At 48.4% G+C, this 16,338-nt stretch overlaps 1 long non-coding RNA gene across 8 annotated transcripts in view; it reads right to left on the bottom strand.

The window, feature by feature from the left end:
- LOC121434338 overlaps positions 1–5,621 on the bottom strand; it is a 46,039-nt gene extending 40,418 nt beyond the window's left edge. For 2 of the 8 annotated variants that reach the window (XR_005972421.1, XR_005972422.1), the window contains exons 1-2: positions 5,523–5,616; positions 2,478–2,566 (exon numbers count right to left, since the gene is read on the bottom strand). This is a non-coding gene — a long non-coding RNA (uncharacterized LOC121434338). Of the gene's footprint in view, positions 1–2,477; positions 2,567–5,522 lie in introns of all 8 variants that reach the window. The other 6 variants (XR_005972418.1, XR_005972417.1, XR_005972420.1 and 3 more) reach the window with 5 other exon arrangements.
- Between the last annotated feature and the right edge of the window lie 10,717 nt (positions 5,622–16,338).

Raw genomic sequence — 16,338 nt, forward strand, 5'->3', positions numbered from 1 at the left:
GACGTGCAGGCTGTTGTTATGGTGGCTAGGAGCACATTAGAGAATTGCAATCCTCTCATGCTTGGACCATTCTCATCACCAATCAATGTTTTGGGCTTTCAATTCTTCAATGCATTTATGGAATTATTTACTTTTAGTGCTAAAATTAGCCTCCAACACACCATCTTGTTTGCATGGTTACAAGCATATTGGCTAACTCCTTAATCAAAATATTTTTAAGGACTTTTAATGTATATAATTTGGATCATAATTCTAGGGTGATAAGTGTTTTATCTTACTTTAATTTGGCTTTTAGGTCTCTGTCAAGGGAGAATCTATGAAGTCTAGTCCTGCCATGATGGGACTTCGTGGAAAGGGTTGACCTGGAGAGTTTCCTACAGAGGGGTTAGGAAACGGCTTTAGGCTAGCTGGTAGACTCATGGGGCAAGTCAGCAGGCAGCACTTGCCCATTGGAAAATGGCTACCAGCAGGTGAATGGAGAAGAAATTTGGCTCTAACACCTTTAAGATCTGGGTCACTGAGCCTACTTCTGGTACAAGGAAGTTAAACTCATGTTCAAAATAAAAACTGAGGCAACATAAAATGGATTTTTAAAAATTCAAGGGCATTGTATCTTGCCCTTTCTTAGTTTAATTGCTGGTTATTTTCCATTCATTTGATTACTTGTTTGTGAATTCCCTTGAACAACTCTCTAAAGACTTTAAACCGTGAAGACAAGGCCTGGAGAAGTGGCTCAGAGTTTATAACACTTGTTACTCCTGCAGAGGACCTAGATTCGGTTCCCAGCACCCATATGGTGGTTCACAAACTTCAGTAGCTCCATTTTGGGGATCAAACATCCTCTACTGACTTCCATGGGCACCAGGCATGCATGTGATATAAATACATATATGAAGGCAAAACGCTCAAACACATAAAATAAATTTTAAAGTTGTTTCAAAACATGATGGCATCAATGCTCACATTTTATGTACCTTTTATCTCCAAATAAGAGTAAAAGTCCCTCACAAATATTACAAGATTGAATAAACTCCAATGCACTCATTCTACGTAATGGAAAACAGTTATTGGAAACATGCAAGCTGGGACAATTTTCAGATGCATCCTTGCGTGGAATTGATGAAGAAGCTTAATAGTTGTCCAATATTAGCCTCCTTAGCCTGAGGTTGGACCACTTGGGTTTTGTTTTCAGATTTAAAAAGAAAATCATGAAGCAACATATGTGAATCTTAGCTAACAACAAGAAACCACCAACTGCCCATTCCAAATGCAGAGGGCTATCATAGCTGAACTGACACGTGTCTAGGCACTGCACACAAGCTCACAGTGGACAAAGCTGAGGCACTTTGGCTCTGACGCCTCTCCAACAGGGAGAACTGAGTGATCATCCTCTCGGGTCATGCTGTCTTATATTCATTAGCCCAATGGTTCTGTTTCAGAAGTGAATCAACCTTGAGATTTCTGTCCGGTGCTCCCGTGTGGGTCTCTGTCTCTGTCTCCTTTCATCGCCTGATGAAGGTTAATATTCCTGAGGATGCCTATGTGTTTGTCTTTGGATTCACCTTCTTATTTAGCTTCTCTAGGAACATGAATTATAAGCTCAATGTCCTTTATTTATGGCTAGAAACCAAATATGAGTGAGTACATCCCATGTTCCTCTTTTTGGGTCTGGCTTACCTCGACGAGGCAGAAATCCTTAATAAATAAATAAATTAAAAAAAAAAACAAACAAACAAAATAATAATAAAAATAATAGATTATAATAAAAAAAAAAAAAAAAAAGAAGTGAATCAACATTTAATAGAATCATAACCATGCATGAACACATCACCCTCACAACAATAAAAAAAATGTAACACATAACGTATGCAATGCATATGGCATGTGTGTGTACCTATGCACATACATACTTCCTGTGTAATATGTGTGCTCATTTTGTGCAGGTGCACATGTATGTGCATGCATGTTGAGGCCAGAGAACAAAAGAGTAGTCTTCCTCAATCACTGTCCATGTTGTTTTGTGACGACATGGAGTCTCTCACTGGACTGGAGCTCCCCCAAGTAGGCAAGGGTGACTAGTCAGAGAACCTCAGAGCTCGTCCTGTCTCTGCCTCTCCAGGACTGAGATTATAAGCATGCCACCATGCCTAGTTTTTGCATGTGGGCACCAGGACATTGAAGGCAGGCCCTCGTGCTTGTAGGGCAAGCACATTACCAATTAAGCTGTCACCCTAGCCTGAGCTATTCCATTTTTCTTTGCTATTTTCCACATAGGGAACAGCCAACTATATAATTTCTAATTTGGTAATTATTATGCCTAATTGGATTAATTACCCTTGTTTCATGACTCTCTCATCACTGACTAGTGCTTTGGCCATCTTTGATTTTATTTACAAACTCAATCATGTTTAATAATGCAACAAATACCCATCAGCCAAAATCCCAAGTTCAAAATAACAAAAGGAGCCATTACTCACATTGTTGGTCGATGGCTCATTGCCCACAGTGGTCACTGCCAAGGTCTCAGCCAGCAGACTAGGTCGCCATTCATATTAGGGCCTCCACTCTGTGGAACACAAGGCAGCTATTACAAAGTAGGAAGACCTGCTTCATGGCCATTAGTGAGCAAGGCAGCTAATCTTAGTCTCAGATCATGATACTGGCCCAAGCAGGTATTCATTTTCATTCATTCACTCATTCATTCATTCATAGTTATTGTTTCAATAAATATGCATTGATTGACCACCTTAAAAAAAAAGCAACTCTTTCTACAAACATTGATCCCAGCACTTCCTGTCTACAAAGGAAAGAACAGACCCTCTTCCAAACAAACCTAGGTACAGAGTTGGAAACACACCATTTTGGCTCCAGATACAATCTCATCATTATTGCCTATTCATTTTCCCCATGGTTTTTATACATTTTTAAATACAATAAACACAGAGGAACTGAGCACTAATCCGGAGCAGATAGCTCAGTACGCCCACATGACTCTTAACACACAGAAGTAAGGTTTTTAAAGGGCTACAATTACACAACAATAGATAAACATGTTGGAGGCCACTCTTGGGCTCCTATCATTGTGCCCTCACGCATGCATTTAAAGCATTTTAACCACAGACCAAGGACACCAACCAACCTAGGACCATTAACCGTTCTGCACACCCTAGTGCCTTCTTACTCACAGGCCAACACTTGGCTGGGTTCACTCTCTTAATAATGTCACCCAAACTCAGAGAAGAATGGCAGTTAGCAGAGGTCAGTAGGTGTGAAGAACAGGAGCTGGTCAGACAGTACAACTTGTTTTTCTAAGAACATTGAGTTCTCAATGGACAATGTACACAGCAGCAACTCTAGTTAACAGAAATGTGTATTTAAAATTAACACAGAAGGTCCATATTAAATATTCTCCTCCCACACATGAGCAAGACAGTGTGTGGAGTACTGGACACAAACAGCAGACATCGAAGCTTAAATACATACAATTTCGATTTGTCAATTAAATCATCTTAAAACAGGACAGAAAACAGCACCTCATGGTCGGTCTACATAAACTGCTCTTTAATTTTATGCATAATTAATTAAATTTATGCATAATTTGTTTTGTACATAACTTTACATCATTCCTTATTACTTCCTAACGTACCAGGCCTGCCACCTGTGCAGAGCGGCCATGTGAGGGTCCCAGAATGGAAGGAAATGGTTGCTGGGCCCTTATGCTCATGAGGTTAGCAGACCTGGGTTAGTCTTGATGTTTATCTGAAGGACCCTCATAGCTGCTGGATTCAAGGCATGAGGACATTATTTCATGTCTTTTAATTTTTAATAAAAAAATTAATAGCCCCCAATCGTTCTGAGCTCTTTTTATATGTTACCCACTGGTGATGCATTTGCCCCAGTATTTGGTTCGCAGCCCACACACGTCCTCAGGCCTTATACATATCTTATTTTACTTACTATGAGGCTCACTTAGGACCCTCTTGTCCCCATTGTAAAGCTGGTTACCCATTATAACCAATGATTCTTCCCTCCTCCTTTTATACAAATAACATTTAAACACACGTGTGTTCTTAAAATATATTTTTTTTTGAGAGCCTGTGATCTGCTAAAGACACACAGCTTGACTTTAGGACATGCCCACCCAGAGTTGGTGACAGGACTTTAACCCAGACTCTCACAGACATATGCTACTTCTGCTTACAATCACAGCCATAGGGACAGAGTGGCCGACAGAAATACCCACAGATACCCACCCTCAAATTCAGCCTCGACTTCTAGCTAGCTGGGTGACATCAAGATAATTAAGGACCCTCTCTGTGCTATGTTCCCCCGACCAGAAGACATACATAGCACTGGCCCCTGAGCAAAGTTAATCATTCTCTTCAAAGCCAGAGAGAAGCCCCTCCCACGACATCACTGAGCCCCTTGTCCAAATCTTTGCTCCCGCAGCTGCAGAGCGATGGTGACAGACAGACAAACCAGGTTCCACCCCAGCAGGCACTCATGAGCTGTGTGACTGCAGAGACGTGACCTGGTCTCTCTGTCTTAGGCCCAGGACTCGTAGGATTTGTAGAGTGAGGACAGCATCACTTCCTGGGTCCAACAGGGTGAAGGACTACCGACCGACCGACCGATGGACCAGGTGGACTGACGGGTGGACTGACAGACCAATCCTCAAAGCAACGGCCGCCCTGTACATACTCTGACCGCCAGTTCCACCCCACACACCTATCTGCTCGAACAGTCTCCTAAAGGTTAAACAATCAGACTCACTCTGTGTTCAGGCCTAGCCATAGGTTTAAGGAAGAATGGCTCTTAGGCCAGACATAATTGGAAGCTGTTCCTTTGTGGTCAAGATATCATAGTTAAAAGAAGAAATCCACCCAAAGGGATGCGTTTTTGAAAGTCAAAACAGTGTAGGAAACGAATTGCTCTCTGGGAGTAATCTGTGCTATCAGACTTGCTGTTTTGATTTGTTAGTATTTGTTTTTCTTTAGACGGGGTCTCCTAAAACCCAGGCTGGCCTGAGGATGGTTTTGAACTCCTGATCTTTCTGCTTCCACCTCTGGAGTGTTTGGATTAGAGGTCTGGGCCGCCACACTTACTATTGTGCAGTGTTGGGGGTTTCAAACTCAGAGCTGCCCAAATGCTAAAAAAGCACTATTCAAAATGAGCCCTGAATTGCCAAGAAATTCTTGAATTTCAAATTATTCCCCTCTTGACCAAAGGGGGCGCTCACTGACCAAGCCAAGCCAATTCCACACCCTGCTCCCAGCTCCCAGCTCCCAGCTCCCTGCTCCAAGTTCCCTGCTCCCAGCTCCCAGCAGGGGGCCTCAGGTGGTATAAAAGTCCCCCTGTGGGCCCCAGGGGGCAACAGCACAGTTCATCCCACACCCAACACAGAATATGCACACCACACCACACGAGAGCATACATTATTTTCACTTCATCCCTACAACAGCCCTGTCAATTAGACATAATAGTCATAATTAGCCAACAGTTACTGAATGCAGACACTGTACCGAGCCCCGAGCAGCCAGCTGTGCACACGCAGACACTCCTCGGGTGTGGATATGACTAGGCACCAGACATCCTCGCTCCCGTTCTGTTCCAGGTCTAGATGCTGAGAATAGGACAAAATCTGAGAATGATCAGCCCTGTGGGGGAAGGCAGAAAAGAACACTCAGAATTAATAAGCACAAAATGTGGGGCTGACAGAATAACTCGAACCGTGGGGGCCAAGAAAGCAGCTCTCGGGGGAGAACGCACCACTGAGATGGTCATACTGGCACAAGGATACCAGAAGTCCTAATTTATTCATTGGCAAACTGAGCCCCAGAGAGGTTAAGTGACTGGCAAGTGGTCACACAGCAGGGAAGAAGCAAAATGAGGCAGTGGATGCCCCAAGTGGCTGATGATTCTTACCAAAGATATTAAATCCTATCTCAGTGGTTATGATTAAAACACCTTTTGGGGACAGAAGGGTTTCATGCACCTCAACTGGCTCGAATCGCTATGTGGTGAAGGGTGAACTTGAACATCTGATCTTCCTGCTTCCACCTTCTCAGTACTGAGATCACAGGTCTGTAACCTCATCCCGTTTTTTTCATGGTGCTGGGGGTCAAACTCAGGGCTTTGGAAATGCTAAGGGAGCATGCTACATCCCAGCCCCCCTTTTTGTGTATTTTAAGAGTTCAGTTCACTGCATTTTATATGTATTTTTTAAACTGCGTATATATGAATTTGTAGTTGCCTGCAGAATCCAGAAGGGGGTGGTGAATCTATTTGAGGCTGGAGCAATTAATTGTATGTGGCCTGATGTGGGTTCTGGGCACTGAACTTGGCTCCTTTGGAAAAGCAGTAAGCACTTTCAACTGTGCCGTCTTCCAGCCCCTCAAGTAGCTTTAACTGCCTGTTAATACGGCCAGGTATTGTGGTGCACGTCTTTGATCCCAGCACTCAGGAAGTAGAGGCAGGTGGATCTCTGTGAATTTGAGGGCCAACATGGTCTACCTAACAAGTTCCAGGACAGTCATGGCTATGTGGTAAAACCCTGTCTCAAAAGAAATAATAATAACAAAAACAACAATAATAACAACAACAGTAATAATAATAGGTGCTTTTGGTATTCTGTGTTACAGCTGGGTAAACTGAGGCACTAGGGCTGCGGCACGAGGGTTAAGGCACACACAGAGGGGCTTGCTGGCAGAGCCTGGCTGAGCCTGGCCCATGTGCAGCTTTGCAAAACCTAGCTGTTAAGACGAAAGCCCGTTCTGCTGAGAGGCCATTCCCAGTCCCTGTGCTCCCTGCCTCGCACCCCCTCGGGCTGGGTAGCCATTTTTACACCTACTCCATTAGCATTCAGTCAGAACAGAAAATGCAGGAAACCTCACTTGCTCGTTTTTCCCACGGGATGCCAGAGTACGTGTGGCCCCTGCTTGTGTGATAATTACAGATAGAATGTACTTGAGAAGATGTTGCTTAGAAAATAAACTACGATTCGATTGGATAAGAAGTTTAGCCCCAAAGGTGCTCCTGACTTGAGGGAGTGCTGAGGAACACACGGATTTCTTTTCAGGCGTGGCCATAGAGGAAAGGCAGTCTGTCAGTAGTGTGTGTTTGAGAGAAAAAAGGAGGCTGGGTCTGCATCTGCCCCCTTATATGACTTTTAGGACAGTCTTTTTCGTATCTCCAACCCTCAGTTTCTTCTCCTTTTGATTGACAGTGGAAAATGCCATCATGGAGGGTGGCTGTGATGATCTTGCATAGATAAAAGCACACCAAGTTCAAGAGGAGGGCTGAGCGTGAGGCCAGGGCTCTGGCTTAGTCATCCAGGAGAGCCGGTGGAGAGGCAGCAGCCTGCTGTTCCCCAGCACACGTGAAAGCAGCAGGGACTGAGAGCTGCCAGTGAGCAGCCCCAGCACCATAGCTGGAACTGGGTCCTCGTGACCTGGTCGGCCACCTGTTATCTCAGAACCACCTGAGTCAATCAATCCACTCGGAGGCTGCACAGAACGCAGGAGCTTCACCAGCAGACTGCAAAGAGGGAACTTCTCCTGGAAGAGCCAGGAAGCCTTTGATCTTGGTGAGAAACTGCCTTCTTCTATCTCCTCTATCTCTGGGTCTCCTATCTATAGGGAAGCTTGCTGGCCTGTGTTATCCATGCCCCCATCCCTCTGGCATTTATCATCCATACAGCCGCCTTGCTAGGCACTCACGTATATTCATGCTGGAACCTACTCATCCATCAGAACGACCCTCCATCCTTCCACTTCTCTCTTTTGCAAAGGGATCATACAAACCTGGGTTGGAGCCCCGGGTCCTGCTTACTAGCCGATCTTGGGCAAATCCTTGACCCCCTCATCATCCTCTTATCTGTAAAATAATGAGCAATCTGATGTAGCTAGGACGGAGAATTAAAAAGGAGGTGGGCTGTCTAGTGTTTGGTCTCAGTAATTTGTTATAAAATGTTTGCATTTTCTTGTTTCTGCTACTGGGCTGGGAGGGATGCAGAGAGGAAAAAACACTGCGTTTTGCATGGCATGTGGAGCTGATGTTTGAGAATTACCTGGGATGTTTTGGCTGTGGCCTGGGTACCTTGGGGAGTGGTCTGTCCTGGACACACAGCAGAGAGTGCCACCTAGTGGACCAGCACCCGGTGGGGGGTCCCGGGACCCTAGCCCCCTGCTCTACAGGCTGCCCTTGTTGAGATGTAGTACACGCTCTGTCTAAATCATCCAGGGGCCCTGGCCTGCCAGGCGCCTTTTGTTTTGTGGATGATGGCCAGCTCTGTCTTGTCTACGCAGTCCAACTCTTTCAGAGGTTTCCGTGAAAAACGGATAATTCAAGTAACAGCTGCTGGCTGCCATGTCTAATTTTTGTTTGATATGGGGCTGGGGGATATGTATGTACCTGTCTCCAATTTGCCTGACAGCCCTTGGAGGTACCCAGAATTGGGCCCATTTTCAGGGAGAAAACTGAGGCTTACTAAATTTGTACTTGGTTAAAGCGCTGAATTTCAAGCTGTACTTACCTTTGAGAACCCCACAGGCCCCTTGAAAGTGCAGCAAGTACTTTGGGCAGAGATCTGAATAAGCCAATCATAAAAGAAATTTATGAGTCCTTCAGGAAGATTTGGACACTGCATAGAGGTTAGATGGCAGAAAAGAAAAGCCGTTAAGTGGTTAACTGAGATAATAGTATTACACGTATTTTTATAAAAATCGGGGTAATGGATAGCATCTTTATGTTTTTATGAAGGGGGAAGCCCCTATTCAGAGATAAATATTCAAAGATGCACAGAAGAGACAATGTGATCTCTAGAATTTGCCTCAAAACAGTCCGAGGCTGGGGACTGAGGCGGTGGGGAGCGAGGGAGGGTCCAGAGCTCAGATGCAGCACAGGGATAGATGGATTTCTTGGGCTCTGCATCTAGATGATGAAATAAAAAAAAGTTAAAACTGCGGTGTTTAAGAACACATTGCTTTCTCTGCTTGCGTTGTCTGAAAAATCTCCATAATAAATGCTGGCTTTCTTTTTTAGCAACAAGTGAAAATCAATGCTAGTCGGTAAGAAGTGGGGTCTAGGGAAACCCAAAGCTCAGAGGGGGCTTTGGGTCTAAGTTCAGTCTAGCAGAATGTTGTGGGGCTGGCTCACAGATATCTCCGAGTGGCAGAAGGATTGAAGAAACACTTACTACAAATTGGGTGGACAAAAGGGTAAGTGCCAGTGCTGGGGGGCACTGAGGAATAGGCACCCACCAGATGCACACCATCTAGCTCCCTACTGGGCTGCTTGCACCCCCAGACCCTCCAGACCCTCCAGACCCCCACCAGATGCACACCATCTAGCTCCCTACTGGGCTGCTTGCACCCCCAGACCCTCCAGACACCCACCAGAGGCACACCATCTAGCTCTCTGCTGGCCTGCGTGCACCCCCAGACCCTGCAGACCCCCACCAGACGCACACCATCCAGATGCACGCCATCTAGCTCCCCGCTGGCCCGCTTGCACCCCCAGACTCTCCCCTAGCTCTAAAGATCCACAGCATCTCTCTTGAAGGCAGAAACAGCAGCCTGCGTGCCCTCCTGCTGGGATGCTGTGATAGTTTAGTTAAGAGAACGGCACTGTCACCTGTCACACACAGTGAGTAACCAGCTCAGCCACACTGTCTAGTTTTCTATTTTGTTTTATTTTTAATTAAGCCTCCTTAGAAAGATAAGAATTGATGCTTTTCTCCCTCAAACTGCTTGCCAAGCTGTCACAGCTGCTTTCTTCCACACTCTCTTTGCTCTCACTCAAAGGACAGTAAACTGACTCACCTTGAAACCCCAAAACTGCCTGGTCCACTACCCACTGTTCCCAGAACCCCCACTTTCCTGAAGCTCCTGCAACAGCCACAGGCTCTGGCCCCATCTTCGCTCTTCCCTTGGGTTTCCTGGGCGCCTGGCCACTGCGCACTCCCTGCAAGCTTTCTCCCTCATCTTTCATTCCTCACTCTGGGAAGCAGACACCGGACAGCTCCGACCCTCAGCAGCTTGCCCGCCCGCAGCCCCGTCTGCATTGCAGCGCAGATCCTGTGAGGGAAAGGGGCCTCTTGAAGCCACCCTGGGACACTGTCGCCCCCCTACCCGCCTGCTTCCTCTGCATCTGCTGCAATTAAAGCGCTGCCGCAGAAATCCAAAGCACAGGTCCCTCCTTTTCTTGCCTCCCCCTCCTCATTTAAGAATGCAAAAACTTGTAGCCCAGGCAGCCCCCTTGTGGCACTTGGGGGCGCCACAGACTCTTGGCTGGTGTCTGAAGATTTGGGACCATTTCCACTGCACCCTGAGTTGACACAAATCTTAAGTGGCTCAACTCCTATCCAAAGCAGAACTTTGCTCTCTGCTCCTTTGTAGGAGTCACCTCTCCCCTCCCCTCTCCTGTCCTCATCTGCATCACACTCTGTAGGAAGGGGAGTAGCCTGAGTTCTCCTGTTCAACACAGCTCTGACAAGCAAACAGGTGTCTGGCAACAGCAGCCATCACCAGAAAAGGTTATGGGAGTGGGATCATCTCTTAAAATGATGCTTGGTGCCTCTCTCTACCACATAGGAGTGGAATTGTCTCTTAGAATGATGTTTGCTTTCTATTTCTCTCACACAGATGGCAAATTGAGATGAGAAAAGGTTCAGGGTCCCAGTTTATATCTGAGGAAGGGGCCTGGGGTCCCCTGACCATAAGTGGTCAGTATAGGGCACTTCCCTGAGATGAGGGGGCTGCATTAGGAGGTCTCTGTTCCCAGCTCTCAGCTCCAGACACTTGGAGATGACACTTTGCACCAGGAAGCTCACCAGAACCCGGGAACATTTGGATCTCTCTAGCTCGCCATCCACCCAAACAAATCCTAGCCCCCACTATGTCTGCAATTTGATTAAAGATAAGTAGAGGCCCTCTCCTCATCAGGTTAATAATATCATTTTCACAAGCCTCTTCTTATAGGTCCTTACACCTAATTTTGAACCTGCCCTTCAAACTGATTGGTCCACAAAAGAGCCGAGATCTCAAGTACACTGGGAGGTGCTTAAAACTAATCAATCCGTCCTCTGCCCATCCACATCACCCCCCCAACACTCAGCACAGCCTCGCCAGGCAGTCTTCAGCAGCAGGGTGTGGTGGGGAGCCTGGCAGAGCCTTGGGTTTCATCCTGGCCCAATGTTACATCAGCTGGGAGACGGTGAGTATGGGACTTGGCCTTACTGTGCCTTAGCTTCTTCGTCAATCCAATACAGATTATGGACTGCTATTTGTGAGGTTCCCCATGTGAGTGCTAGACAGACATCCCAGTTCAAGGCTTCTTCCGGGGGCTCCATGAATCCCCACTGCTACCACCCGCCCTTGAGTGCATTCCTGTGTGGTAAACTCTTCCCTGTTTGTTTTCTCCTTCAGAATGATTGCAGTTCGAAGACAGGAAGCCGACTGACCGACCGACCGATCGACCGACCGACTGACTGACAGACCGAGCGATCGGCCGACCGGCCAACTGACATCATCACTTTAGCCCTAGCCTCACGCTAGGGACATAGGAGGTAAGTGCGTTGCAGTGTCTGGGAGTGTGAATGAGTGGAAAGTCAGCCCTTTCCCACCGTCTAGAGGATGCCCTGAGATTGCTGTTGTTTGTCCTCCCTAAACCTCCCTTTCTTAGTTGGCCCTTCAAAGGAGTGACAGAAGGAAATGTCTTTCTCTGCCTTACTGCTTTCCCCAAATGCTGTTATCTACCATGCAAAGCTAGTAAATGCAGATGTGGGCTCTGCATGGCATTCCTGCTGCCTGCTTCATCTCCCGTGAGTTCCCCAGGCTAAGGGCTGCCTCTGACTGGCTTGATTTGTGCGATTAAGCCAGCAGAGGGGCCTCTGCCAGGAGATATTGCAGAGTGTATGCAGCCTGGGGTCTTGAAAGGCCAGCCTGTTTTCTCTCCTATGACACTTGTTACGTGTCGCCCTCCTCCCGGGTCCCACTGCCGACTCCACAAGCGTTTATGAAGTGTCTGGTAAAGGCTCAGCTACTCTAGTCTCCTTAAGTCCTTGCTTCAAGCCGGTGAGAGAAAAAAAAACTCTCATCTCCATTTCACAGGCAAAGCCCCTAGACTCTGAAAACTAAAGGGAATTGTGTGGTCTCACAACCGCAGAGTGAGAGTCAAACCTAGCTGTGCAGAGTGAGAGCCCCCCAGCCCTGCTGCAGCTGCTTCTGCAGCTCCCACTTCTGCAGGGCAACCAGGGCTGGCCAGGCAGCCACCGTTCCATCAGGAAAAAAAAAGCAGGGGGCTTTGCATTAAGAGGCTTCTCCCTAGCAACTGGTGAAGGGGCCATAAAAAAAGGGGGAGAGGAGAGAGAGAGAGAGAGAGAGAGAGAGAGAGAGAGAGAGAGAGAGGAAAAAAATCAAGAGGGTTCAGAGCTGCTTAATAGCTACTGGCAGAGCAGCTGCCCCCCCGAGGGGGGAGTACCATGTTCTCCCCCAGACTACTGGGAGAACAATAGGGCAAAGGGCTCTGCCCCAGGTGTAATGGACCAAGGGAAAAACACCCCCAGACAGGTGTAGAGGCCCCCAAACTTGTTCTCATGGTGGGTGGGGGTTTTGCTATTCAGCACAGCACAGGGAGGACCCTGAAAGAGAGGGAATTTGCCTCCCATAAAGACCTGAGGGCCACGGCACAAGCAGGCTGCTGTGGAGCTGCGGAGGCTGATGCAGCAGACAGGGGAGGGCTGAGAGGAGCGTCTCAGTGCGTGAGCCCCCAAGCAGCCTGCCAGGGAGAGGGAGCTCCCTGTTACTGGAGGCACCCGAGCAGAGAGGCAGGCCGGTACGTGGTGGGGAGGCTGCAGCAGTGTTTTCTAGCTGGCTAGCAGCCCAAAGAGATAGGCTCTGGAAAAGCTCCCACGGGGCCGAGTCCTGAGCCAACAAGTGGGGCTGACTGGAGAAGAGCTGGCTGGGGTTGGGGTAAGGATGCGTGACCTCTGCTGTTAACCTTTGCCGTGACCTTGCCAAAGGTGAAATGGCAAAGGCACACTGATAGTTGGTGGTCAAACTGAGGCACTGAGGGAGAGGCGCTGAGACTGGGGGTGAGTGCTCTGGGAGAGTGGGGGATGGTGGGGGCTGCCCTGCAACTGAATCCCTGTTAAGGGAGGGCCACCTGGAGTGGCCATGGGTCTTCTCTGCCTGATTTCAAGTCCAGGAGTGCTGGTCTAAGTCACCTGGAAAGGCAACAGCCTGGGAAAGGGAGTGGAGGGCATAGAAAGTGCGCGACACCTGTTTGAGGTACCAGCTGGTAATCGGAACGGCAGGCTGTGTCTCTGGAGGCTAAGCCCTAGCCACAGAGTTGGATAGCTGCTGCAGCGTGGCCTGGGAAGTCGGGGGGGGGGGGGCGCTTGTGAAATCACCCTACCCAGTGGTGGGACTTAGGAGCCTGCACACTGATGGATGCAGCCCATGGCATTACAGTTGAGCACTGACTCTAATGGGCTATTTCTGTGGGTTCATTGGGGATGGGGTGGGGGGAGTGAGTTGGGGCTTTTAGCAGAGGGACCTCTCAACCAGATAGACCTGTCTCCTGACATTGCTCCTAGTGTGCGAACTCCCTGTACGCGCGTTATGTGTGAGTGTGTAAATTCCAGGGACAGCTGAAAGGCTGGCTGGGCTTTCTTGTCTGTGGAACAATCAGGATGAACTGGATAAACCTTGAGCAGGGTCACATCTCCATGGAGAAAAATATTTCAAAAGGAGCAGGGAAAAAGACTTTGAAAAATGATAGAATTATCTGAGCAAAGTCCCCCTCGTTTCTGCTGCCTGAGTGCCCAGCTCCCAAAAACCCTCATCTGGGGGCCCAAGCTCTCTGGGCTGCTCTGACCCGCCAAGCGGGGGCAGCATCGTGTTGCAGGTGAGCGAGCCAGAGGCCAGATGGGCTGCCTGGCCACTTCTGGGTTAAGGCTGCAAGGCTTGAGAATGCAGTTTGCACTCATGGAGCCTTGCTGTTGGAGTGTTTGGTTGTGGTACTGTTGTTTTGCTGTTGTTGTCTATTAAAGGATTTGTTTGTCACTCTGAAAGTGGACATTTGACATTCACATAGGTCACTGCCTGTGCAGTATTATGTGGGGAGGATTCCCTGTGGGATATGGATGAGGAGGAAGACAAGCACGCAAGCACACACACATATTCTCTTCCCTCCTTCGCTCCCTCTCTCTTTCTCCCTCAAACACGCACACACACTTTCTCTCGTTTTCCCTCACTCTCTCTTTCTCACACACACTCTCTCTGACACACACAAACACACTCTCTGACACACACACACACACACACACACACACTTTCCCTCCTTTCCTCCCTCCCCTGCCTCTCTCATTCTCTCTCTCTCTCTCTCTCTCTCTCTCTCTCTCTCTCTCCTCACACACACACAGACACACACAGAGACACACACACACACGTTTGTGAATAAACATTTCTGGCTAGAGGGGACTGAAGACCCTGATGGGGCTCAGAAGAGATTCTCTGTTAAGAAAGTCACCCAAAGTCCAACCCGGGAGCTGGGGTCATAAGGCAATAAGCCCTTTAGCCCCTGCTGTGTGGGGAGGGGACACTCTGCTGGCGGCATCCGCTGATAACTCCTGTTGCTCAAGGCACGGTGATAAAATACAGGCTTGATGAAGTTGAGAAATGGGTTTCTGTGAAAAGCAGAGTCACACACGGAGGAGACGTCTGCTTGACCGGTGAAGAAGCCAAACAGTGGCTAGAGGAGGCTTTGTGCAGGCAACGGAGGAGGGTCCCTTCTGTGTGAGAGGTGACAGGCAAGTCGCACTTTTCCCCAAACGCCCAGCACACAGATGGCTCAGGGGCAGCGCTGGGCTTTTTTGTGGTACTGGGAAGCTGAGCTTTGTGGGGGTCATAACCATCACTGGTTCTCTGGAACCATCCTTGCCAAAGGCTGTAAAATGGAAGCCTCTAACGGCTGCCTGGGAGCAATTTGACTTCTTATATTTATTTATATGAAAATAAGACGCACTGTCCACCAAACTACAGGAGACCCCAGTTAGAGCAGTAAGGTAGCTAGCTGGGCTGGCCCCAGGTGTTGGGGAAGGGCACAGGGATCCCCTGGGAAGGTCTGCAAGGGTACAGGAGCCTGGGCAGGGGAGCCAGGAGGTTTTATGCATTCTGGGGACTTTTTTGTTTGCTTCTGTCAGTCTCGGTCACTGAAAAGGCAGGACTGCCCTGAAGAGGGAAGGCACGGGGCGGTGGCGGTGGCGCTGCGGTGGCGGCATGGCAGCTGAGCGGCGGCGGAGGGGGCGGGGGGGGGGGGGTGCGGGGGTGAGGGGTCACAGGCTGGCCTGGGCTGGGCTAGCTTGGGATTTTACTGGGTACCCTGCGTGTGTTACTGCAGCAGATTATTTATTTGAACTATTTTCTCACTGAATCTCAATGGGCCTGTGTGTGAGAGAGACGTTAAGAATTTTGAAAAAAAAAAAAAAAAGAGAGAGAAACCAAAGCACAGAGACGCCTGTAAGGTAGCTAAAGACACACAGCTTGAGTCTGTTCTGTAGCTGGATTAGAGCTGAGGATGGTTATTTGCAAGTCCTGAGCCCACTCCCATGCCAGAAAAGAAAGGGCACCAAGCCCACTTCACTCTGAACTCACAGACCAAGGCCTTTGTCCCTAGAGGCACGGCTGACTCAAAGACAAACATGCCCACTCACAAACCTGTATGTTCCAGGTCAGGACGGATCCAGCCACCACCTGTTCTTTCCCATGATTACATCCTGGGACAAGAAGGCAAAAAGCGAGCCGAAAGACAAATGTACCACTAGGCCACAGTTAGGATGAAAAATTAATCATGGGACTCTCAACCCACGAGCATGGGAAGTGTGTGCGCGCGCACATGTGTGTAACAATACATGTGCTGTATTGTGGTGATATGCAGACTCACCAGCACCACACAGCTCACAGGGGTCTCAGAAGTCAGTCTCAGCAAACACTGAAGGGGTTTCTGGAAGGGACAAAAGAACGGGTGATTAACATCTGATCCCTTCAGTAAATTACAGGGGGTAAGAAAGCAGCTTTAGAATAGGAAACCCTATGACTTCCAGCGACCATGGTCTGAGGAATTTTAGACATTAGGGGTTTACTTTCTGCGAGGGGGAGGGGGGAGCGGCGAGGGGGACTGCGGGGGGGGGGGGGGTATGTCAAGGATATTCATCACCCTAAGCACAGTGTGGCCAGGATGGCCATAGGCTGAAAGAGCATGAGGTTAAGCCAGATGCTCAAAGGAATTCTGTATCAGGCTTTTTCCTTTCTCCTTTCCCTTTCCCCTTGGAAGACA

Source organism: Microtus oregoni, unplaced genomic scaffold, assembly GCF_018167655.1.
Source record: "Microtus oregoni isolate MIOR12 unplaced genomic scaffold, Mior012 000043F_ref0000047, whole genome shotgun sequence".
Taxonomy (NCBI): domain Eukaryota; kingdom Metazoa; phylum Chordata; class Mammalia; order Rodentia; family Cricetidae; genus Microtus; species Microtus oregoni.